Source organism: Taudactylus pleione, unplaced genomic scaffold (genome assembly GCF_031769625.1).
Source record: "Taudactylus pleione unplaced genomic scaffold, aTauple2 ptg000275l, whole genome shotgun sequence".
In the NCBI taxonomy this organism is placed as follows: domain Eukaryota; kingdom Metazoa; phylum Chordata; class Amphibia; order Anura; family Myobatrachidae; genus Taudactylus; species Taudactylus pleione.
Genome location: NW_028284677.1, coordinates 3,541,142 through 3,567,987, shown reverse-complemented (window position 1 = coordinate 3,567,987; position 26,846 = coordinate 3,541,142). Strand labels below are relative to the sequence as shown.

The 26,846-nt window shown below is 43.4% G+C and overlaps 1 protein-coding gene across 2 annotated transcripts in view; it reads right to left on the bottom strand.

The window, feature by feature from the left end:
* The window catches only part of FMN2 (formin 2), a 414,500-nt gene that overhangs the window by 39,944 nt on the left and 347,710 nt on the right, over positions 1-26,846 (bottom strand). Inside the window, exon 16 of one of the 2 annotated variants that reach the window (XR_015880159.1) lies at positions 25,855-26,091. The exons of the other annotated variant lie outside the window; for it this stretch is intronic. The gene's annotated coding sequence lies outside the window, so the exon portion shown is untranslated. The remainder of the gene's footprint in view (positions 1-25,854; positions 26,092-26,846) is intronic. 2 annotated transcript variants of the gene reach the window in all.

Below are 26,846 nucleotides of genomic sequence, written 5' to 3'. Positions count from 1 at the left end.
GCCTGTCCATTTTCTGTTTATCATCATTCTCACCTGTAGCTTCTTTTTATTTTATCCCCAGCATCTCCTGACCCCCCGTACCTTATCCCTGGCCCTTTCCCATGAGTGCCATGGCCCTTTTTTGAGTGTATCTCCCTATTTAAATAATAGAGGGACGCCTATGCTCTTTCTGGCACAGGGCACCAAAAAGTCTAGTTACGGCTCTGATCTTAGCCCACAATATTTTCAAACTCACCAGTTGAGAGCCTAGAAAAACCTGACTCTTAAGTGTTCCTCCAGGTTTTTATAAATGCTGGAGTACAACGTGTAGCATTGGGCTCACATACTAAGAATAAAATTAAGAACTACTTCTATGTTACTCAAAGAAGATGTATACGATAAGAGAGTTTATCAACTGCAAAACAGATTATGTAATCTATCCATTACAATGTAGCTGTAAACTCTTACATAGGTAGAACAACCAGGAATCTTAAAATCAGGTTTGGAGAACACTGGAGGCATATTATTAATATAGTCATGACGCACAGTGTCTCCCGAATTTTGCTTTACAGCAATCCAGAAAGTCTCACCATCACTGGTGTCGAACATATTAAACAAACTAGTAGGGGAGGGGACAGGTATAAACAGCTTTGTAGAAGGGAGGTTTATTGGATTCATGAGTTTTATAGCTTATTTCCTGTAGGTCTAAATGAGACCATGGGGCATATGTATCAAAGCTTGATGAGAGATAAAATTGTGAAATATATATATCACCAACCAATCAGCTCCAAACTATCATTTCTTAAACAGTGTCTGCAAAATATAAGTTAGAAGCTGATTGGTTGGTGATATATATCTCACATCAAGCTTTGATACATATGCCTCCATAGACATTAATGAAGTTCTTTGAAATATATCTTACTAGATTTAATGTACTCTATTTCCATTGTCTAGATATCTAAAAATGATTTGATGGTGTATATTATATATGATCTTATAATATCTAACAGTTAGATATTATAAGATCATATAGAATATATACCATCTAATCATTTTTAGATATCTAGACAATGGAAATAGAGTTAAAGGGGAAATCAAAATAATAAAAATAAAGAGGCTATATTAAAACTGGAATAATATTTTTGGGTGTGATATTTGGAATGTTACAAGCAAATTTCCACATGAGTGTTTATTAATACACTTTAAATTGGTAACACTATCTTACATTTTTCATATAAGTGCTTAACAATATACTCTAAATTAATTTTTTACCTGTATAAAAATACTAACTACATTGGTCGACTCATTAAGTAATCAACATAAGGATAATTAGATAATCTTCCTTAAAATGTAACAAATAAGTCTTCTCATTAATATGTACATATTTATGTGCTTTTTTTTAATCAATATTCAATTTTTATTGATTTTCAAAAATAAAGCATTATACATAATAGAAACATACAAAGAAATAGAAATATGGGGGTAAAGTAAAATTACAGAAACAGCTTAAATCCACTTAGAAATGGTGTGAAAATATTGTATTGTTTTTAGTCACGTTAGTTATCACGGGCACATTTATGATTCCTATATTCGGTCCATACGAAACAGTGGACCAAGGGGTTAGAAACTGATGATGAGTACTGGGCACCTGCCAAGGGTTCAATAGCTAGCGCAAATATTAGCGGGGATAATGGACAGCCCTGGCAGGTGCCATTAGTTATATCAAACCCATTAGAAAGCATGCCATTTGAAAACACTTTAGCTGTGGGATTAGAATATAGGGCCATTATAGAGGACAAGGCTCTATTACATAATCCGAAGCGCTGTAACACCGCTGTTAAAGAACCCCAGTGGAGTCTATTGAAAGCCTTCTCCGCATCCAGGGAAAGCAACAACAATAACTCACCCGAACCGTAGAAGGCCTCGATCAGATCAATTACTCGTATGGTACCGTCTGGGGCATGGCGGTCCAAGACAAAACCTACTTGATCTTGGTGTATCAGGGAGGATAAGAGTAATTTCAGTCTATTTGCAATAAGTTTTGCATAAATCTTAATATCTGTGTTTAATGATGCTATCAGGCGATAGTTTGAAATAAGGGAAGGGTTCTTGCTTGGTTGGGAAATGCCACTAGTCTAGCTTCCAACATTTCCTTGAGTAAAGAGCCACATTCAGAAATTTTATTAAAAAGGTTTGCCAAGGTGGGATTCAGCAAATCTCTAAATTCTTTATAAAATTTATTGATAAACCCGTCTGGGCCCAGAGCTTTTTTGTAAGGGTAGAGATTTAATCACTTCATTCACCTCTTCAATCGACCACGGCTCATTCAGGGTAGCGGCGGTTGTGTCATCTAAGGAAGGGAGTCGTATGGCGTTTAGGAATTTATCAATGTCTGTCGTGACAGGTTGGGATATTAGAGGATCATCTTTTAAATTGTATAGTTTAGAGTAGTACTCGGCAAAAGTGTTTGCTATTTCATTAGGATTGGTAACCTTAGCTCCCTTGGAGTTGTAAATCATCCTAACTCGTTCCCTAGCTATTTTGCTCCTTAATTTCCTGGCCAACATTCTTCCCGCTCTATCACCCCTGAATATAATATTTCTGTTTTAATTTAAAAATATTTCTATGAACTACTCCCAAAGCCAGCACATTCCACTCTTTTTTTTAGTAGTTCTCGATAAATTTTATCATTAAGAGGTGAATTCTTATGTCTGGCATCAAGATCAGCCAATTTTAACTCTAAGTCTGCTTGAGTCTTAATAATGGTTTTTCTAAGTCTCGCCACTGCTTGGATAGCTGATCCTCTCATCACTGCCTTGAGAGTATACCAATGATTAATCAGAGAGGTGTCTTCAGGTGTATTGGTTTCCAAGTACATTTTAGTAGATTCCATAATGGTCTGTCTTGTAGTTATAAAGGTACTGAAGCGTTACACCATGTAATGTTGCTAAAGGATGATAATCAAATATGTATATGCTGGACATTCACTGATGTATCAGACAATGTACTATAAAATGTTTTACTCAGTTCAAAGCAATCAAAATCCATGAACATATACAGCGAAGAAGGCAAAACAAAAAACAAAAGCAAAATATCTACTCCAGATGGAATATAGATGTATTCTCTGTGGTTGTTAAAAAAAATAAGTCAATGAAATTACATGCATACTTATTCAATGTTGATAGATGGTATAATTTAGATGAACACTTGTAAATGGAGAGCGTTGTAGTGACAAATCACTGTAGGCAGTGTATGTCACTATGGTAACTTTTCCCTTTTGGCATTGATGTGACAGTACTTAGAATCCCAATCAGTATAAATGTGTCAGATATGCGGCGTCCCGCTATCTGACTTGATGAGAAAATATGAGTTAATAATGATCTGTATGAAAGTGATGCCCCGGGGTTGTCTTCCCAGGACAGGAGTACGGCTCTTAAACTGGGTGTGCAGGGACGGAGGAAGGTCCTAGACGTGATGTGTGCCCTCCTTTCCAGACAGCGCACTGGCACTTAGGATGGGCGTACCAGACCGGCACCAGTGTGTCTGCTGGAAGGCAGGTGATCAAATGTCTGGGGAGTAGATGTAATGGTGTGAGCTCTCACAGAGCTGGCTGCCATAGATCCTCTCCTATGTGGCACTTACCTCCCCTTGCATTTCCCAGGTGGTCACTCTTGCCGGCTAGCGGTGTCTTCTGTCTCCGTCCTCCGTCTTTGGTGTGAGAGCGCCGCCAGTGGTCACGTGATCGCGAGGTCTGGATCAATGTGGCAATAGATGCAGCTAGTACGTGGATTTCTTGGGGCTTCTTCTGTCTGTCTCGTGTAAGTGCTATGGGTCTCATACGCGTTACAGCTTCCGCCTTTGTCAAGGAGCAATATCCTGTTGTTACAGCTGATGCTATAAATACTTGTTGCTTCATTCTGATAGGTAGTTCATTTATTGAGAGTGGGTGTGTTTTCTTAAAAGACTATTCCGAGTCTCTGTGCCTTAATCAGGCTAAATCTGTATTTTAAAAGTGGTGCTCATGATGTATAGAGAATTGGGCCAGTGTTATTGACATAGACACAAAATTAAGAGATTAAGTTAATTAAGTTGCAGATGAGCAAAGATGATCTTGCTTATTATAGCGGCATGTTGTAATGTCCTGAGCCCTAATTGGTGAATAGGGAGGGGGGGGGTTGGAAGAAGGGGACGTGGGATGGTGAATACGCGTAAAGCACAATAACAAAAATGACAAATACTAACATACTACTTATTCTAGATGTCTCTAATAAGTAAAATAGGAAAAGGGGATGTACAACATACTTGTCCAGTAAATTAGATTGATCCTTTGGGGAGAATGTTATTATAAAAAAGATGTTTATCACTGTACCTGATTATTGTCAATTGGTTAGCAAACTAGTTATGTTAAAATCAATGTTCAGACCCCAAGGTTCCAATGTGTTTAGGGTGTAAATCCATTTCACTTCTCTTTTATTCAGTACTCGTAAGAAATCACCTCCCCTCCAATTATGTGTTGGTCTTTCTAATATTAGAAAATCAGTGCCTGATGGGTTTGAGTCATGGTGTGCTTTATAGTGTCTGGAGACACTATGATTTTCTTGTCCTATCTTTATGTTCCGGATATGTTCATATAGTCTTTGTTTCAGGGGTCTAATGGTCCTACCTACATATTCTAAACCGCAGGGGCATCTAATAAGATAAACTACCCCTTTGATGTCACATGATGTGTGGTTTTTGAGTTTGTGTGTTTCTCCTGTAGTGGATGAAGTAAAGGTGTCAATTGCTTTGGTACTTTGCTTACTCAAAATTCTGCAGGCTGTACATCTTCCGCAGTAGTAAAATCCTCCTACTCTATCACTGTCACCACCATATAATGTGGTTTGGATGGTCTTACATGAAGGGATATAATTGTGAACTACACTTTTCCTTATGTCAGGGGCTTTGGTATATACTATATCTGGATGATCTTTCAGAATTTGCTTGAGATCTTGATCCTGTAAAAGTATGTTCCAATGTTTACTCAGTATTTTAATATTAGCTGATTCGTTATATTGTGTGATGAAAAACATACAGTCTGGTTTGTGGTTATTGTTAATATTAGAGTTCTTAGATTTCAGTAATGTGTCTCTATCTAGAGCCTTGACTGTTTGATATGCTTGTTGCACAAGATTTTTCTCATAATTCTTCTCTAGAAATAATTCTGTTAATTGTGACGCTTGACATTTGTAGTCTTTTACTCTACTATAGTTCCTTCTCAGTCTTGTGTATTGCCTTTTGGGTATGTTTGTCGGCCAATTGTGATGATGTCCACTAGTGGCTAGGATGTAGCTGTTAACATCCACACTTTTCCTAAAGTTCTTTGTGTGTATTTGTCCATCTTCAATGAATATTTCCAAGTCTAGAAACTCTACTCTGGTTTTGCTAGCATTGCTTGTAAAAGTCAGGTTGTTGGAATTGTTACCCATATGTTTCATGAAATCCTGAAGGCTGTCATAAGTTCCTTTCCAAATGAAAGGGATATCATCAATGTAATCTGAAAGAACATCCAGATATAGTATATACCAAAGCCCCTGACATAAGAAAAAGTTTAGTTCACAATCATATCTCTCCATGTAAGACCATCCAAACCACATTATATGGTGGTGACAGTGATAGAGTAGGAGGATTTTACTACTGCGGAAGATGTACAGCCTGCAGAATTTTGAGTAAACAAAGTACCAAAGCAATTGACACCTTTACTTCATCCACTACAGGAGAAAAACACAAACTCAAAAACCACACATCATGTGACACCAAAGGGGTAGTTTATCTTATTAGATGCCCCTGCTGTTTAGAATATGTAGGTAGGACCATTAGACCCCTGAAACAAAGACTATATGAACATATCCGGAACATAAAGATAGGACAAGAAAATCATAGTGTCTCCAGACACTATAAAGCACACCATGACTCAAACCCATCAGGCACTGATTTTCTAATATTAGAAAGACCAACACATAATTGGAGGGGAGGTGATTTCTTACGAGTACTGAACAAAAGAGAAGCAAAATGGATTTACACCCTAAACACATTGGAACCTTGGGGTCTGAACATTGATTTTAACATAACTAGTTTGCTAACCAATTGACAATAATCAGGTACAGTGATAAACATCTTTTTTATAATAACATTCTCCCCAAAGGATCAATCTAATTTACTGGACAAGTATGTTGTACATCCCCTTTTCCTATTTTATTTATTAGAGACATCTAGAATAAGTAGTATGTTAGTATTTGTCATTTCTGTTATTGTGCTCTAGATGTATTCACCATCCCACGTTCTTCCCCTTCTTCCAACCCCCCCCCCCCCCGACAACCCCCACCCTCCCTATTTACCAATTAGGGCTCAGGACATTACAACATGCCGCTATAATAAGCAAGATCATCTTTGTCCATCAGCAACTTAATTAACTTAATCTCTTAATTTTGTGTCTATGTCAATAACACTGGGCCAATTCTCTATACATCATGAGCACCACTTTTAAAATACAGATTTAGCCTGATTAAGGCACAGAGACTCGGAATAGTCTTTTAAGAAAACACACCCACTCTCAATAAATGAACTATCTATCAGAATGAAGCAACAAGTATTTATAGCATCACCTGTAACAACAGGATATTGCTCCTTGACAAAGGCAGAAGCTGAAATGCGTTGGTGACCCATAACACTTACACGAGACAGACAGAAGAAGCCCCAAGAACATCCACGTACTAGCCGCATCTATTGCCACATCGATCCAGACCTCGCGATTACGTGACCACTGGCGGCGCACACACCCAAGATGGAGGACGGAGACGGAGACAGAAGACACCGCTAGCTGGCAAGGGGCAAGAGCGGCCACCTGGGAAATGCAAGGGGAGGTAAGTGCCACATAGGAGAGGATCTACGGCAGCCAGCTCTGTGAGAGCTCACACCGTTACATCCACTCCCCAGACGTTTGATCACCTGCCTTCCAGTAGACACACTGGTGCCGGTCTGGGATGCCCAGCCTAAGCGCCAGTGCGCTGTCTGGAAAGGAGGGCACACATCACATCTAGGACCTTCCTCCGTCCCTGCACGCCCAGTTTAAGAGCCGTACTCCTGTCCTGGGAAGACAACCCCGGGGCATCACTTTCATACAGATCATTATTAACTCATATTTTCTCATCAAGTCAGATAGCGGGACGCCGCATATCTGACACATTTATACTGATTGGGATTCTAAGTACTGTCACATCAATACCAAAAGGGAACAGTTACCATAGTGACATACACTGCCTACAGTGATTTGTCACTACAACGCTCTCCATTTACAAGTGTTCATCTAAATTATACCATCTATCAACATTGAATAAGTATGCATGTAATTTCATTGACTTATTTTTTTTAACAACCACAGAGAATACATCTATATTCCATCTGGAGTAGATATTTCGCTTTTGTTTTTTGTTTTCCCTTCTTCACTGTATATGTTCATGGATTGTTATTGTTTTGAACTGAGTCAAACATTTTATAGTACATTGTCTGATACATCAGTGAATGTCCAGCATATTCATATTTGATTATCATCCTTTAACAACATTACATGGTGTAGCGCTTCAGTATCTTTATAACTACATTGCTAATCTGGAGACGGGACATCTCTGTTTTTCTGGAGCAGCTCCCCTTTAGGAGCATAATTCATTCCAATTAAGCGCTGGTTCCCTTCTTTTTTTCAAATAATGGTCTGTCTAGCCGTGGGATTGTTCAGAAGGTGGACACCCAGATGCCATGATCTAGGCGGGATCTTATGTGACTCAACATCCCAGTGTAAAACAAGGGCCGAGTGGTCTGACCATGCAGCTGGTAATATTATAGCTTTCCTGAATTGCCGCAATGTCCATTTATCTGACAATGCTAAATCAATCCTTGAGTAGGATCGGTGCACATGGGAGTAGAATGTGTAGTCTCTGGTCGTATGGTTTTTTGCCCTCCATATATCATAGATATCATACTCTGAAATTATTCTATTAAACGCTTTAGAGTGGCTTAAAGCCTGCTGTGGCTGTAGTTTATTAGTGGACGTAGATTTATCTAAGGAAGGGTCTAGCACCATAATGAAATCTACTAAAATGACCTATCCCTTGCTATGTTGTTGGAGAATGGCGCAGAATTTTCTGCAAAATGCGGTTTGTTTAGAGTTTAGGGCATACACTATGGCAATCGTAACTATCCGGTTCTCTAGTTTCCCTATCAAAATAAGGTAGCGGCCGTTAGGGTCTACAATTTGGTCATCTAGTTTAAATTGACAGGAGCTTGCAAATAATATGGCCACTCCAGCTTTTTTTTGTGGGCCATTGGACAAATATGATAGAAGGTAATAAGAATTAGTGAATTTCGGAGGAGCTGAACATATAAAGTGGGTCTCTTGAACTGCAACTATATGAGCTTTATGTTTATGGAAAAAATTAAGGGCCAGTCGCCTCTTATTGGGCGAGTTTAGCCCTTTAACGTTTAAAGACAATAGATTAACCATTGTGACCCTATACAATAGCTATAACTTAGGCTATATATTACCGTGTAAAATAACTGGTCTGCACATGTAGTACCTTTAGAGCGAGGAAAAAAAAAATAAGGAAACAATTACACCACCAAAGCAGGTGGAAAAACAACTGTATAAAAAATGAAAGGAACAAACAGATTGGGGAAGGTAGAAAATAGCACTCTATAGGAGCTATTTGGGACCACCTCCTGAGGTGGTACATATTAGGTATCTAGTGGGGTTAGCGGCCTCCCCCACCACTCCATTTTAAACAATATAAATTTAAATATCAATCTGCGATTACCAATGAAGATAAAGAGCAAAGAAAAATGATTATCAACTTATCTAACATTATCAGAACCAACTGACTAGTGAAAGAAGATATGTTATATATCTATAGGCACATTACATATTAACCTTTTTAATTAACTTATATCAAAACCTGCAATATGAGAAGAGCAGAGAACACTGTAACTTTACTTAAAAGTCCAAGGATCAAACGTGAATGGACAAGCGATGCCGAGATATTCTCCAGGTTCCAAGTGACCATCAGCTGGATACCGTCCTCCGGTGATGATACTACTGTGGTTGTCCCATTTCGAGCGATCAGCAATTTGGTGGGGAAACCCCACCGATAGGGTATATTAGCTTGTCGTAGAGCCCTTGTAACGGGGTAGAAAGATCTGCGCTTAGCTAATGTGGATGCTGATAGGTCTCCATAAATTTGGAGATAGCCTAGAACAGGCCCTGCAATGTCGGAGGATCTTGCTGCACGTAGCACGGCTTCTTTTATATGAAAGTAATGGAGTCTCATGAGTGTATCTCTGGAAGAGTCCTCTGGGGCATTTCTAGATTTAGGTAATCGATGAATCCTATCTATCAGAAAGTCAGTTATGGTAACTGTAGGGAGTAGCTTCGTAAACAAATTAGTGGAATATTCTTTGAGATCTGAGTTGGTTACAGACTCTGGAATACCCCTGATTTTGACATTGTTACGTCAGGATCTATCTTCCATGTCTCCGACTTTATCTCTCAGGGTGGTCACTTCTGATTGAAGTTGTTCGTGCAGTGTTATTAAATCATTGTGGGACTTGACCACTTTTTCTAATTTATTTTCTAAGTGGTCCGTCCGATCTCCCAGGCTATCCACTGACCGGTCTGGAGTGCTGATTTAAATTCCAAAGATATGTCAGATTTGAAGGACGCCAATAGGAGCTTCATGGATCCCACTGTCAAGGGTGCATCGTCGCCCAATGAGTCCCCATTTTCAGAGGGTAATGCATGGGGTTTTGTGATTGGTTCAGTGATAGAGGTAGTTTTAGGCCCCCCCGTCACTGGAATGATGTTTAGATCCTTGCGCAGGGGAAGGCATGTTGAAGAAACTCACCGGCGGAACCTTTGCAGGATCTTTCTGGCGTTTAGGAGCCATCGCCACCTTCTCTTTTCCTTTATCTTTTCTCAACAGGAGAGTTGGTATCAATTATATGTGACAATCATGCAGTGATGATATTCATTAAAGCATCAAGGAGCGGTGGGGGGGAGATCTGTGCATATATCAATACTACATCTGAATATTTATTGAGAGGATATTACCCGCCACTGAACGAAGTAATAAGTACATATAGGGGCATATTCAATTACCCGCAGGACTTCTCCCGCGAGTAATTGAGGGGTGAAAGTCCCACGACGCGGAGTTAAGTTATTCAATAGAATAGCTTTTTCCCCGCGTCAAAAAACAGGACTTCCACGCGGGAACACACTGATTCCGCGAGAACTGCGGAATCAGTGTGTTATTCTTGCTTGCGCAAGGCCGAATAGGGCGGCCTCACGCTGATTTTACCTCACACCTACACGAGTCAAACAGCGGGGACTCGTGTGCGAGGTCTCAGGGACACCCGTGCGTGGATTCCCCGCTAAATGAATCCCGTCCAGCTCGCAAATTAGCCGCGGGGTAAACCCCGCGGCTAATTGAATATGTCCCATAGTTTTCTGTTGAATCCACAACACTAAATAAAAATATGAGATATATAATAGAACCAATGCACCATGTAGTAATAGTGACCTACCACAAGATGGAGCCAAAGTATCAAAAATGGTGAATTTATCTAGAGTGAGACAGGATTTATATTGGCACTGCTCCCTTCCATTGCAGTAAATTATAGGGGAATATCTGATGATATATCTGTCCCTCTTGTTCTCACTCCCGAGCTCTGGTGAGTTAGATGTTAACACAGACCGGGTCTCTGCTCCCGCGATGATGTCACCTGCCGCGCTCCCCAGGGACCAGTACTCGGCCCTCAGGCTAGGGGATGACTGCTGCTCACTAGACCAGCCCGAGACCCAGAGATAGAGGTGAGCAGGTGTGGGAGTGAGAGGAGTGACCCCCGCGCTCTCCGTTGTGATCCCCGCGGGTCCCACTGATATGTCAGGTCGCCGCATCCTTGTAGTTCAGGCGCGGGTCCGGCCGTCCAAAATCGAGGTCCCGGCTTCACTGGATGCGGAAGGCCTCAACCTGCGACGGCTTGTTATCACACCGCCTGGCTCTGAGTACCTCACCGCCAGTTACGGGCAGATCATCTGCATATATAGGGACGATTTCACCCTCTTTTGTGTTAGGGTTATTGTTTTTTTTCTATGGGTTCAGCTGGAGCAAACCCTCCACGCGTCCAGCTCTGTTTGCTGCCAGGCCACGCCCCCCATATTTATGTGCTTTTGTACACACATGTATTATATATGTGAGTATTTATGGATTTTATATTATGTATACATTTAGACATATTTTTTAATGTTTGGTTATTTTCAGTTATGTCAGTATATTTTCAAACACAGCGGCAATGAACTCTAATAAAGGTGTTCTTTGGAATCAGACTAAGGGTGGATTTATGCTTTTTTTGGACACACCCCTCTGAGGAAATCCCTGTTGGGAAGAAATGAGTTAGGGAACATTACTTTAAGATCACCGCCGTCGGTACAGCAGAATTAAGTATTAAGTATTTGTTTCCACCTAGACACACCTTCTTGTTTTATTGACTGGATCCGGGACATTGCAGGCACTCATCAATAGCCGCACAAAATCGAGGATGTGGTGAGCTAAGGCGGACCATGCCATGCTGGGTGAATTGACTCCTTGTACACTGGTGAGTACCGGGTTACCATGCTTTGACCATCGCCTCATTGGCCCCCAGTGAGATTGTGGGGCACTTTGGCCGAGTGACAGTGAATATCCTGTGGATTCCGGCCAGACACTATTGAGTAGAGATGTGCGGCTTCGGTTTTATTCGGATCTTACCGCCAAATTAGCACAAGTTCGAATTAGTTTGGATTTATCTAATTGGATATCCAAAACACGTGACAGCCGGATAGCCAATATGATGCAGTTTTTTTAGTAAATCACAGTAAATCCGAGTAAAACTGAACTGCTCATCTCTACTATTGAGTGCTGTATACCGCTCACCTCCGCATTCGGTCATTGAGACCTGTTAAGCCTGTAGCCAGATGCGGCAACAGGCACCATTACAACATACAGGGCTGCCATCAGGGGGGACTGCCAGGACTGAATTCCTGGGCTTAGACAGAGATGGGGGACCACCCAGAGACGGCAAAGCAGTAGGGGCCCCTTGGGAGTAATGGGATAGCCGGGATCTCATCACATACCAGATCATCATCACTGAGGCTCCTCAGGCCGGACAGCCATTGCTGACAGCTCATAGCTATATTTCCTGGTGGCTGGCCCCACCCCTGGACCAGCCACCTTAGCATGAGCTCAGATTAGCCCAGATCAGCTTATGCCTGAGCTGTGACTAGCACACTCTCTTCTCCCTAGCATGCTCCGCTACTCGGACTCCTCCCCCTTGTAACAAGAGGCAGTGAGGGTCCCACAGCGCACTGAGAGACAGAGGTAAATTGGGGGGCCACAGACAGAGGGGAATATGTGTGAGGATCACAGAGAGACAAAGGGGAATGTGTGAGGATCACAGAGAGACAGAGGGGAATATGCGTGTGTGTGTGTTGGGGTTACTGACAGACAGAGGAATGTTGGGGGGAATCACAGACAGACGGGAATGTGGGGGGGATTGCTGAGAGGGAAATGTGGAGGGGGATCACTGAGAGAAAGAGGGGAAACATGGGGAGATTGCTGAGAGAGAGCGGAAAGTGAGGGGGATCGTTGCGAGATAGAGGAGAATGTATGGGGATGTCACTGTGACAGGAATGTGGGGGGAATCTCTGAGAGAAAGAGGGGAAACATGGGGAGATTGCTGAGAGAACGGAAAGTGGGGGGGATCATTGCGAGAGAGGAGAATGTATTGTGATGTCACTGTGACAGGGAGGAATGTGGGGGGGATCTCTGAAAGAGGAGAATGTGAGATAGAGAAATGTGAGGGATTGTGGCTGCCTGGTATAACAAAGTTTTTTTTTTTATTGAGACAACGTGCGCCTGATGTCATGACATCAAGCGCGCCCCAGCACTGACAGAGGAGCCAGTTGCAGAGCGAAAAGGAGCAGCCAGAAGACACAGGAGAAGGTGTGTCTGTGGGCTGCAGAGGGCTGGATGTGGGGGGCTGGAGTTGCAGAAACACGAGGAGGGGGGACCCTGCCTATTTTGTCAGTCCAGGGCCCCACAAATTCTGATGTCAGCCCTGACAACATACATATTTTTCTAAAGTTTTGATTCAGTGACTGGTTAATACATTTGCTTGTGGAAAGGGCCTTTCTAAAGAGGAGGAGGCCCGTGTGCAGTCTCCGACACGGGCCCCCTCCTCTCTTGTTGAGCTGTGCGAGGCCAGCGCCGGAGTTAGACTCTGGGCACCAGAGTGCGCCCAGAGTCTACAGAGGATGCGCTGGTCACCGGGAAAATGACCGCGGCGGCCATTATCCCTGTACTGCGTAAACGACGGGAAAATTGAATTCCTTTTTATTCATTGTCACATATAATTATTCATTTAAATTAAGTTTTTAGAAAATTGTTGTGTATTGTGTTCCACAGCGCTGTAATTTTTTTCTTTATTTGTAAAATCATGCGTAGACTACCATTCCTGCCCCATATTCCTCTAGGTCACCAAATTATCACTTACACATATATATTTAGGTTTCAACATTTTGACCATGAAATATCAGAACCATTGGTTAATGATGAGCATGTACAGGACTTGTCCAGTCTAGGGCAGGGGTTCCCAACCACGGTCCTCAAGGCACACTAACAGTCCAGGTTTTAGGGATAGCCATACTTGAGCACAGGTGACTTAATTAGTACCTATGCTATTTTGATTTAACCATCTGGTCACAATCATGGATATCACTAAAACCAGGACTGTTAGTGTGCCTTGAGGACCGAGGTTGGGAATCACTGGTCTAGGGGATGCTGAACATTTCCTCTAATTTATTTATAAGGCAAAAAAAAAAAATATATGGCTCACAAGACAACTCAGTGAACCATCAATAATGAAAGTCTAAAGCTGGGTACACACATAAAGATTTTCTGTCCAACCATCCAACTTGTTGATTGGTTGGACAGAAAATCTGGTAACGTATGGGAGTAACTGATGATCAGCAATTTGCTCCTAAATGCCAGAAAACAGATGAAAATGGTCATTCAGACAAGTTTGTTAAATGTTTGATCTAAACTGTTTGTTCAAACAACAGTTTTTGTCCATTTTCCGGCGTTTGGGAGCAAATTGCTGATTGTCATTTGCTTTCATACATTACCAGATTTTCATTCCAACCAATCAACTAGTTGGATGGTTGGACAGAAAATCTTAACGTGTGTATGCAGCTTTAATGAGACCAGGGAAGGCCTGCTCTTATAAACACAAAATCTCATAAAAAAAAGTTGGTGGTACAGGATATTATGATCACAAGAAAAGGCTAGTTCACAATAATTAACTCTACATAGATATCAGTGGCATCTGTACCCACGGTGATACCCAGTGCGGATAGGATTGTAGTGCATGCGGCAAAGCTGCGCACAGGCATGTTGCCTCACGAATAGGGGCATGGCCTTGGGGCCCAAACCCCTGTTTTAGTCACTCCGGGGGTCCCGGAGATGCATATTGCCAAAGGGAACCAGTCTGTGAGTAATGCTAGTCAGGGCAAGATAAAGGTCTGTGGGGGCACCTGGGCAACAAACGTGTCTTTAAGACGCATCCCCTTTTCGTCACTCTTGGAACGGGATGCCCCCAAGTGCTGCTGTCAGTGTGAGTGCATGCACCCGGCATCCAATCACTAGCAGTTTCCCCCACCTGCAGGACACTGAGACCCGCGGGTGGGGACGGCACCTGCAGGCTGTTTCAGCAGGGCGCTGCATCAGAGGGCAGGGTGCTTTTTGAGTTTTAGAAATAGGGCAGGGTGCGGCGCCCTGCTAAAACAGCTTAGCAGGACTGTGATATATATATATCTATATCTATCTATCTCAAACATCCTGCACTCTCACTGACTTGTAATACCACCAAGGGGGTTGCCACTAAGATCAATCAGACCCAAACTATACTAGAACACTGTCCAATAACAAAGGACAAGGGCACTCTCCAGAGTAAAATTAACAAAAGTATTATTTGTTTTATTTGGGCTCCATATTGCCACAATTACTTTCAGAATCATTTTCAAAACAAGTTGTCCAATTTTAGTCAACGCTTCGGTCCTAGGAGGACCTTCTTCAGGACAATGATTTCCAATACAGTGCTAAAGGCAGACACATGGTAATAGGAACAACAATATTATCTGTGAATACAAAAACAAACACAAAATCATAAGTCTCTCAGGCTTCACAACCCATAGTACATACAACTCCAAGTGTAAATGCAATTAATGCACTAAAATATACTTCTGTGACAAAAATACCTATTATAATAAAAAAACACAGATACTTTCTTTACTTTGCATACAATTCTTTAGTTAGGTACTGATGCACCAGCTGATTTAGCAAAGAGAAACAATCATCAGATATAACTGTCAGATGAGGAATGTTGTATAGGTGATCTAATGGAGGCCAATACATCCACAAGAAATGACCTAAGTACTATACTAAATGCATATATTATATACTAACAATGAAAATACCTGTCCAAAAAAATGAAATATGCTACTGTTTAATGATGATTTCCAACAGAGCAGCAAATGTCAGCGTGCTAAATCGTCAGATACAAATATATCACTGTACCAAAAATGTCATAATGCCACTTAGCCATAAAAGGCTCCCAACAACATAGTAAAACACACGTAAGTGTGTCAATGTAAGGACTTACTGACTAGTAGTCGAATTAGGGTCTGCGCTCATCCAGCGGGTGTTGCCAAACATTCCACTCAAACAACATGTGCAGTTTCACAGTGTTCGCCGCACGGTCTTTAAACTCGACAAGACCGGAACTGCATCATCACGGGGTGGCTACACTCTACCAGACCCGGCAATCACCAGCGCATTGTAAGGCGGGGGAGCCACGTCAATCAAGCAGCTAGCGTTCTAGCAGCCATGGTTACACCACTGATTGCGTGTCAACATAGATCACGCAATGGAAATGGGGTGCATGCACGAAACAACTGCCAGGGGTAGTGACCCTCGAAAAAAGCCTAACTAGTGAAAAAAGGGCACTATGGTGCTACAGTAGATATATAAAAGAAAAGGGTAGTGAAGCCTAAGTTCTGCTCCTTCAGTCTGAATAATAAAAAACAAACACAAAACAAACAAATTAATATGTAAATGTATGTCACTACATGCCTAACCAAAAAAAATTAGCAAATAACAATGTGGTGAATATTGTAAATAAAGCACATAATGCCAATGCATAGACAGGTTAACCACATAAAAATAGAAGAAAGTATACCAAAGATAAGTAGAAAAACAATCATACCACCACTACAACGGTGCGAGAAAAAAAAGTATTAATAACCACGTGCTAAAGCTGAAATTTTTTTTATCCACAAATGAACAAATATAATACTACATGATACACCACGGTGCTAATCGACGAAAGTTCGGCTAGATACGAGGAAAACACCAATATGTGCACGATGCCCTACATGCCACCAGGAGATACCACGTGTTGTTCAAAGACCAAAAACTTTCTCATGCGCAAAGAAATACATTTAATGGCTTGTATTCATTTAAACCCTTGGGGGCTACAGTGTCCAATTGATAAATCCAGTAACTTTCGTGCTGTTTCAATATTTGAAGTTGGTCACCTCCGAATCTTGGGGAGGGGGGATCCAATTGATTATTTTACACTTTAAACTTGCTGTTTGGTGTCCTTTATCCAAAAAATGCCTTGCTACAGGCTTGTCCGTAGAACCAGTGTTGAGAGCTGACCGAATTGAGGCCCGATGATTCGCCATACGGTCTCGAAACTTCCGTGATGTTAACCCCACATAGTAAAATCCTCTGCGGCAAATTAAGATGTAAATCAAATGGTCTAATGCACAATGTAGATGGTAAAGGATTTTGATTTTTCTACCTGAATGCGGATGTGGGAATGTGGGTCCCACCAACATAGATGTACAGGTGATGCAATTGTGGCATGAGAAGCTACCAGATTTGGAGGCCATGATGTCTGCAATGGTGCTTTTACTGTCTGGAAACACAGTGGGCCTCAATTAACAACTGTTTCAGATTAGGACCCCTCTTGAAAGCCATCACAGGGGGACCCGTGTTCCTAAACGGTAATGTCTTGTCACTTGATACTACAGGCCAGAACTTCTTGAGAGCCCTCTGTGTTATAGATGCATGCTTATCATATTTGGTGACAAATATCTGGTGTTGCTGTTGAATGAGGCCACTTGTTATATCACTGTTTTTCAAATGCTGAAAAAAATCTTATGCGCTTTACTTAAACACCTCTAAAGAGTGTTCATCCTATATCCTCTCTCCACAAATTTTGTTGTAATTTCCTCAAGTTTTAAGTCCCTAATGATGTGGTCACTGTGGATCCTCATGACCCTTAAAAATTGAGAGATCGGAAGATTTTCCTTCAGTGCTGGTGGATAATAGCTGGTAGGCATAAGGGCCAAATTCCTATCTGTTGGTTTCCGGTAGTGGTGTATCATTGTTACAAGTCGCGGTCACGACTTGACACTTTCTGACAGTATGCCCAGACAGGACGGGGTTACTTGAGTTCTTCCTGTTGCTAGGAGATCGGCATGCCTCAGGAAGTGATGTGTTTTCCACAAGTGCAAACCTGATTGGGACTTCAGACTATTTATACTCAGTGATCTATTGCGCCTGTGCCGACTATAGAGTATCTGGCTGCAGATTCAGGTTGTTCCTGTTCTCCGGTTCACTGAACTCCCACACGGCTTCCTAACCTCTCCAAGTAGTTTCCGTGCTACCACCTATCTCCAAATGGCTTCCTGGCCGCATCCAGCAGCTCCTGTGCTACCAACGTTCACCATACGGCTTCTTAGCCGCTCCAAGTAGCTTCCGTGCTATCACCATTCTCCAAACGGCTTCCTAGCCGTATCCAGCAGCTCCCATGCTGCCATCGTTCACCATACGGCTTCCAGGCCGCTCCAAGTAGCTTCCGTCCTACCACCAATATCCAAACGGCTTCCTAGCCTCATCCAGCAGCTCCTGTGCTGCCAACTTTCATCCTATGGCAATTGCCCCAACATCGGCACCATCGCTGCAACATTGGCACAGTTGCCACACCATCGGCTCTCAAAGCCATTATTAAACCATAGACTGCTTATCTACAGTAACTGCCCTAACATCGGCACCATCGCTGCAACATCGGCACAGTTGCTGCGCCATCGGCTCTCAGAGCCATTTACTAACCCTAGACTGTTTGTCTACGGCTATTGCCGCACCATCGGCACCATTGCCGCACCATCAGCATAATTGCCGCACCATCGGCATCACTGCAGCACCATCAGCGCCATTGCTGCACCATCGGCACAGCTGCCACACCATCAACTCCCAAACTATTGCCCAGAAAGCCAAGCTGTACTCTCGCAACATCTGTACCATTGATGTCCTTGTAATCATCAGCTGTGTCAGTCCGAACTGTACATTCCTTGACTATTGAATTCCCCTGTATCTCCATGTGAGCCGCTACTACCTCGAGCATAAGTCCAGGCAGCCGCCTAAGTACCGGTGAACGTATCCTAGTTCTATGGGAACAACGGGCGGTTGTTATTGGTAGAAGATCTCGCTAGCCGGGTTCTAGGGGTCTCACATGGAGCAGGCAGTGGGATTCGTAACAATCATGTAGTATTACATTTGTTTATTTGTGGCTAAAAAAATTTTCAGCTTTTCAAAGATGTACAATATTACCAGGCACGAAGCCTACTTTTATGCTACTTCAATACACATTACCACAGGGGGTAAGTCCGCCCTGGGTTCCTTCTAGCCATTCATGCTAGTTCACAAAATATAAATAAATAAACACATCTTACATTTTAAAGATACTAACCTAATTTCCTCTTCACCACCCAAAATCAGTTGGCTTCCTAATGCATAAATTGAGTTAGCATATACTGTCTATCAAAAGGTAAATATAATGCAAATTTCAAGGGCATTTCTGAGTCTTCGCACCTTGTAAATTCTTATACAAAATAGAAGCTTCCTAAACACAAACAACTTGTTTTTACCAAACTGGCTGGGTATTGTACCCAGACACACACTAGAGACCTCTGCATTGCATTTCAATGAAAGAGCTGTAAACAAAGGTTTGGTCACTACATCAGGATAATTAACATGTCACTAGGAGGTGAGAGTGTCTCAAAACCATTTGACTGAAAATGTTACAGCCTTCTAAAACAAAACAACTTATACATTCCTTATAAGTGCATTTCCACAACTGCGCACAGCACATTGAATATGACATGTTCAAACACATTACATATACATTCGCAGTACATGGCACACTGCGCCTAAAGGTCCTTTCACAAATGGTGCCACAGCATGAGGGTTAATCTCCATTTTAATCACGTGTGGTCAGCCTCCAGCCACACTTCTCCTCTCCCTCAAGCGGGCCACCAGAGGGCCATGTCCCAATGATTTGGCTGCTGGTCCCGCAGTCTCTTGGGGGCAGCTACCTGGGGGGCTTTGGCTCCGGCCTAGACAGTTCATCCATATTGCAGTGGGCCTTTCCTTGTCGGTGCACAATGTTCAAATAGTCACACTGAAGTCCAAGGCTCCACCGCAACAGTCTGTCAGTTTCCCTGTTGGGGGGCCAGTCCCACACATAGTGCTGAAGGGGGTCCAATGGCCAAACAATTGCCAACCACTGTGTTCCAATTGTGGCATACCCCACCTCCCACCGTAGCAGTATCCTGCTCAAACAAGCCAAAGGGTGCTCCTGCCCATATGGCTCCTCCTGGCTCTGTACTGCTCCCAGTCCATGCAATGACACATTAGTTTGTACCACAATGTCCTGGTCCTGAAATTGCGCCATCTGCACTGGAGCTGGTATCAGAGCCTCCTTCAATGACTGGAATGCTAACTCACAAGCGGATATCCAGTCTACTGACTTGGGAAGTCCCTCCCTAGTCAACTCTGTAAGGGGTGTCACTATAGTACTAAAGTCAGGGACAACTCATCCGTAGGGCCTTACAGTTTCTAAAGTCAGTACCTGTCTTGGGGTTGTGGGATGGGGACAGTCTCTGGTTGCCTCTACCTCCACTGGTCTGGTCCTACCCCTGTCTCTCCCCACTCTATACCCCAGGCACTGCACCTCTGTCATCTCCACCTGGCATCTGTCTGCACTAACTGTCAGACCTACCCTACCATCCTCCTCCAATGACCTATGACTAGGGGAACCTACCCTGTCACCTAGGCCTTCTCTCACCACCTCGTCCGCTACCCGTTCCACAGTGATGGCGGACAGATCACCAGCCTCTGAGCTCCGTGTGGCATCCACCATGGGTAGGCTGCTTGTCTTCCCCAAACTACTTGGCACAAGCAGGGGACCTTGCTCAATAACTGGCCAATCCCCTTCTACCTTCCTGGCTACCATGTATCTTAACCCTTCCCGCCAGGTCACACTCACTGCCACTATCCCTGAAAGGCCTCTGCCAGCTTGGCACGATATGCCTTCCAGATGTGGGTCAGCAAGCTGAGCTTCCCTGAACTTCTGTCGGTGGCACTCAATTCCTTCTAAGTAGGGACAGTCTACAGGGGGATATGGGTTGGGATCGCTAGAGTCAGTCAAAGATAAGTCAGTGTGGTCACTCATACTCACCGCTGGACTTGGCAAACCACTAGGGACAGGAGCATCACTGGTCACCCCCACAGGATCCACTGAGCCGGAACCAACATCCTCTGCATTGCTAGGGGACGTAGGCATACTAGAGGCAAAAGGCATGCTGGGTAGTCGTGCTGATCTAGCTGCTGTAATCTTTTCCTCTGGGCTGGTTGATGCTGTGGTAAGCTGCGCTGGCAGTTGTCTAGCCGCTGTGGTGTTTTCCTCTGGGCTGGGCTGCTCTGGTGCAGTTGATGTAGACTGTGATCCGGAAACTTGACTCCGGGCGATGGCGGCAGCAAACGTGGTAATGATTCCACCATCAAGGTCATTCCCCAGGACCACATAAGTTAGAAGGCCATCCATGATGGCAACATCCCTCAACTCTGGGCCAGCTCCCCAGTCCAGGTAGACTCTCACCACAGGGTACCTCTTGCTCCATTCCACCTGCCACGGTCACTTTGGCAGTGCGACCTGGCAGTAGTGCAGCAGGATCAATAAGTTGGGGTCTCACGAGTGTGATTGAGGCCCCAGAGTCTCTTAATCCGTGTCCATGCAGGGGCCCCACTTGGACCGTCTGCAGGTGCTGCCACATGTTTTGGGGTGGCCCCTTGGTCATGCAGGTGACTCTCACCGTAGAGTCTACCTGACTCCCGCCACACTCCATTGGACTGACTGGAGTAGGAACAGTCTCTTTGGGCTCACCTCCCCAGGTTAGACAGGCAAGCCGGGCTCCAGCACTCGTATTTGGGGCACGAGTCTGTGGTGCTTGGGGTGTGTGACAGTTCATCCTCAGATGTCCAATTTTCCCACAGCTGTAGCACTTCTTGTCCAGTCGGGGCCTCGGTGGTCTCTGATGATTTGCAGGGACAGGACGGGGCGGTTGCTGGCCAAGAGCACCCGGGTTGGAGGATGCCCACTTTGGGGGGTGATGAGCAGAAGAGGGGTGTTCCCCTGGTTGTACAGTCCATTGGGGTTGGCTGCTAGTCAGGTGCTTCTGCCCTTGTGGCTGGATTGCCACATACTTGTCTGCTAACTGGGCCACCATCTTCAAGCTGGGTGGATCCCGGTCTAGCACCCACTCTTTCACTTCTAGGGCGCACCTACGGTAGAACTGCCCCTTGACACAGCAGATCAATCAGTACGTCCCAGGTAGTGGCACCAGATACCTTCACCCACTTCACCATGTACTGCCTCAGCTTTGTGGCAAACTGCTCATGGGTGCTGGTAGGGTTCTTGGGCAAGTCCCGGAACTTTTTCCTGTAGGACTCAGAGTGACAAAGTATCACTGTAGGAGGGCCCTTAAGACTTCGTCATAGTCACTGCAGTCCTCGGGAACCACTCCTCGATAGGCCTCCAGGGCCTCTCCGTGCAGTGTGGGCCCTAGGTGTCTGACTCACTATTGCTTGGGTAAATAATGTAGTTTACAAGTCCTTTCGAATACTTGCAAATGTCCATCAATGTCCCCATTGCTGTCTGCAAACTTGGCAAACTGGATACGATCTGATCCCAGTACAGCAGTCTGCAACAGTGCTCAGGGTACCACGGCCAGTGGTGCCCGCTCGTCATGCCACATCCGAATGATGAGCATACGTTCCTGCTCTGTTGCCTTTTCTACCAATTCCACTAGCCGATCCGCTAGGGTATCCATTCGTTGGGATCCCTGCCATGCTGGGGAATGCTGGGAAACATAACTGCTGTGAGAGGGGGCGGGAATTGTTGCTCTCACCACATTCTGAGGGGCATCTGTTGTTACGCCGGCCTCACTTTCCACCTCCATCTGATGCAACTTCATTCCACTGTAATCAGTCATCCTGCGCATTCTCCTGAACTGCAGTTACTCCTCTCCTGAGTAACTCGGCTTCTCTCATCGGGTGACTGAAAAGCCGCCTGGGATTATCCCACTGCTGCCACCAATATGTGACCGGATGCCTTTCGTCTAGGCTGGCCCTGGTCACGAGTTAGCGCTTTCGGACTCCCACTCACCGTCAGTGACCACCTGTCTCTGACTCCGCCCACTGCGCCGTGGGCATTTACTGAAGCTGCCACCACCAAGCTCCTTTCAGCGGCACTTGGAACCGCTTTTTACGTACAATCAGGCTCCTACCTCGGCACCTGGAACCGCTTCTGCTGCATATGCATTTGATTAGCTGCGGCCTCACCCTCTGATTGGTGTTGGCTGATTCCTCCTGATCCCTCGCAATGGACCAGGTCTGCACTGTAGCTTGTCAGAGGACTTGAACTTGGAGACGTGGAGCTCTTACCCAGAACAGTAGGAGAACGGAATAGCGTTTGGCGCAATTCTGTTGGTTGCAGGGTACAGATGTAATCGAAGTAAAGGCAAAAAGGTGTTTATTGCTCAAAGTCTTAAAGAAGACTCGTCCCTTCTGAATGAAGGGGAATAAGCAGCATACAAGAAATCTTATCGGTCAGCAGTTCTTCTCCACAAAGGATTTTCAAAGATGTACAATATTACCAGGCACGAAGCCTACTTTTATGCTACTTCAATACACATTACCACAGGGGGTAAGTCCGCCCTGGGTTCCTTCTAGCCAATCATGCTAGCTCACAAAATATAAATAAATAAACACATCTTACATTTTAAAGATACTAACCTAATTTCCTCTTCACCACCCAAAATCAGTTGGCTTCCTAAAGCATAAATTGAGTTAGCATATACTGTCTATCAAAAGGTAAATATAATGCAAATTTCAAGGGCATTCGTCCTTTCGCATGTCTATGACTAAACCAGTTTGGACTTTGAGTCTTCGCACCTTCTAAATTCTTACACAAAATAGAAGCTTCCTAAACACAAACAACTTGTTTTTACCAAACTGGCTGGGTATTGTACCCAGACACACACTAGAGACCTCTGCATTGCATTTCAATGAAAGAGCTGTAAACAAAGGTTTGGTCACTACATCAGGATAATTAACATGTCACTAGGAGGTGAGAGTGTCTCAAAACCATTTGACTTAAAATGTTACAGCCTTCTAAAACAAAACAACTTATACATTCCTTATAAGTGCATTTCCACAACTGCGCACAGCACACTGAATATGACATATTCAAACACATTACATATACATTCGCAGTACATGGCGCACTGCGCCTAAAGGTCCTTTCACAAATGGTGCTGCGGCATGAGGGTTAATCTCTTCAGCGCCGTGGCAGCCATTTTAATCATGTGTGGTCGACCTCCGGCAAAGGTGGTATGATTGTTTTTCTACTTACTCATCTTTGCTGTACATCTTTCCTCTTTTTTTATGTGGCTAACCTGTCTATGCATTGACATTATGTGCTTTATTTACAATATTCACCATATTGTTATTTGCACATTTTTTTGGTTAGGCATGTAGTGACATACATTTACATATTAATTTGTTTGTTTGTATTGCGTTTGTTTTTTATTATTCAGACTGAAGGAGCAGAACTTAGTCTTCACTACCCTTTTCTTTTATATATCTACTGTAGCATCATAGTGCCCTTTATTTACTAGTTTATTTACTAGTTAGGCTTTTTCACTACCCTTGGCAGTTGTTTCGAGCATGCGCCCAGTTTCCATTGCGTGATCTATGTTGACACGCAATCAGTGGTGTAACCATGGCTGCTGGAACGCTAGCTGCTTGATTGACGTGGCTCCCCCGCCTTACAATGCGCTGGTGATTGCCGGGTCTGGTAGAGTGTAGCCACCCCGTAATGATGCAGTTCCGGTCTTGTCGAGTTTAGAGACTGGGCGGCGAACACTGTGAAACTGCACATGTTGTTCGAGCGGAATGTTTGACAACACCCGCTGGATGAGCGCAGACCCTTATACGACTACTAGTCAGTAAGTCCTTACATTGACACACTCACGTGTGTTTTACTATGTTGTTGGGAGCCTTTTATGGCTAAGTGGCATTATGACATTTTTGGTACAGTGATATATTTGTATCTGACGATTTAGCACGCTGACATTTGCTGCTCTGTTGGAAATCATCATTAAACAGTAGCATATTTCATTTTTTTGAACAGGTATTTTCATTGTTAGTATATATGCATTTAGTTTGGTACTTAGGTCAGTTCTTGTGGATGTATTGGCCTCCATTAGATCACCTATACAGCATTCCTTATCTGACAGTTATATCTGATGATTGTTTCTCTTTCCTAGATCAGTTGGTGCATCAGTACCTAACTATACATTTGTATGCAAAGTAAATAAAGTATCTGTGTTTTTTTATTATAATGGGTATTTTTGTCACAGAAGTATATTTTACTGCATTAATTGCATTTACATTAAGAGTTATATGTGCTATAGGTTGTGAAGCCTGTGACCACCCACAGATATACTGAGCAGCCAGGAAGATGGTCGCGATGGTCAAGAACTTCGCGACCATCAGGCTTGCGACGAGATCCTTGTGGTAGGGTCTCGTTGCAGCAAGCCCCAGAGAGATTTCGGCTCAAAGGAGGCGTGTTGTCACTTAACATCAATAGCACGCTCCCTTTGGTACGAGTCCCAGAGCGACGGATTGCCCGTCGCTATCCGGGTCTCGCGCATGCGCACGATGGAGCCAGCTCTGTCATGCGCATGCACTCTGGGCCACCATCGACCCCGTTGCGAGCGCTCAGCGCTTGCGACCGGGTCTGAATCAGGCCCTTAGTCTGTATGATTTTGTGTTTGTTTCTGTATTCACAGATAATATTGTTGTTTCTATTACCATGTGTCTGCCTTTAGCACTGTATTGGAAATCATTGTCCTGGAGAAGGTCCTCCTAGGACCGAAACGTTGACTAAAATTGGACAACTTGTTTTGAAAATGATACTGAAAGTAATTGTGGCAATATGAAGCCCGAATAAAATAAATAATACTTCTTTTAATTTTACTCTGGAGAGTGCCCTTGTCCTTTGTAATTGGACAGTGTTTTAGTAGAAATATATATATATATATATATATATACACATACACACACACGCACACAAACACACACACACACACACAATACAATGCTCTTCCTGTGTAAGGTATGGAGACCCCCCAGGAACAGAACAAAACAGAGGAGGCACTCCCTTTTAAAGTAGAGAAAAACGTATACTTATAACATCTTGAAGTTCAGTATGTCAACGTTTCAAGTCCGCAGACCTTTTCGTCAGGACTGTACAACAGGCATCAAACATAAAGTGACAAGTGCTTACCTTAAATACAAGTCTGTGTATGTTATATAAGGTGCTGAAAGGATAGAACGGCAGCTGCGGGCGTCCCTACCGCGAGGTCCGGTCTGGCATCCGGCGGAAGCAGGGAACTCCACAGAGGGTTGCCTAGCAACACTGACGCTCAGCCAGTGACGTCATTGGGGGACCTGGCAGCCGCGATGTGCAGTGAGGAGAGAAGACTCAGCGTGAGATGTGTATAGAGACAGCCACAATGCTCGGCTGTAAAAAGAAGGAGATAAGTGAATGAAAATGGTGTTGTGGAAAAAAAGAAATACATTTAAAAAGAGCAGTGCACATACTGTAGATAATGAAGGAAACTACTGTGTAGCGATGTATGTGACTGGACACAGTATATCAGGGACAAAAAAAAAAGGCAGATACTGAATAGTGAAAAAGGATTGAAATAGTGTATATATCTCATCTATATAGAAATTAGCTATGCACAATTAATATATGGTCAAGCAGGGATCTAAAACATCAACTGTTACAAATTTCAATACTGGAACATAGAGGGAAAAGGAACAGGTCGAGCAATAAGAAAGAAAATTAATAGAGGCTGCGTAAAGCTGCCGCAGAACAAACCCCGCACTGGGGAGAGGAAAAGTAAAGGAAGAGAGAAAAGATGAAAGATAGAGAAAAGGGAAGAAGGAGCTAGCATAAAGGAGAAAAGACAGAATAAGATAAAGAGAAGAGAAAAAAAAGGAACAAAGAAAGATAAAAAGGGAGAGAGGAAAAAGAACGAGAGGATAGCATCTGGAAAAAGAGAGAGAAAAAAAGGAGACCGATAGAGAGAATAAACGGACGAAAGAATATAGAGAGTAACAAGAGAGAAAAGAAGACAAAACAAGGAAAACAAAGAAAAACAAAAAAAGAAAAGAAAAGGGAGAGGAGAGAAAGAACAAAAAAGAAACATGAAAAATGTAATAATGTTGGTAAAAAAAAGTTGTACAGAAAAAGGGCATTATAAAAAAATG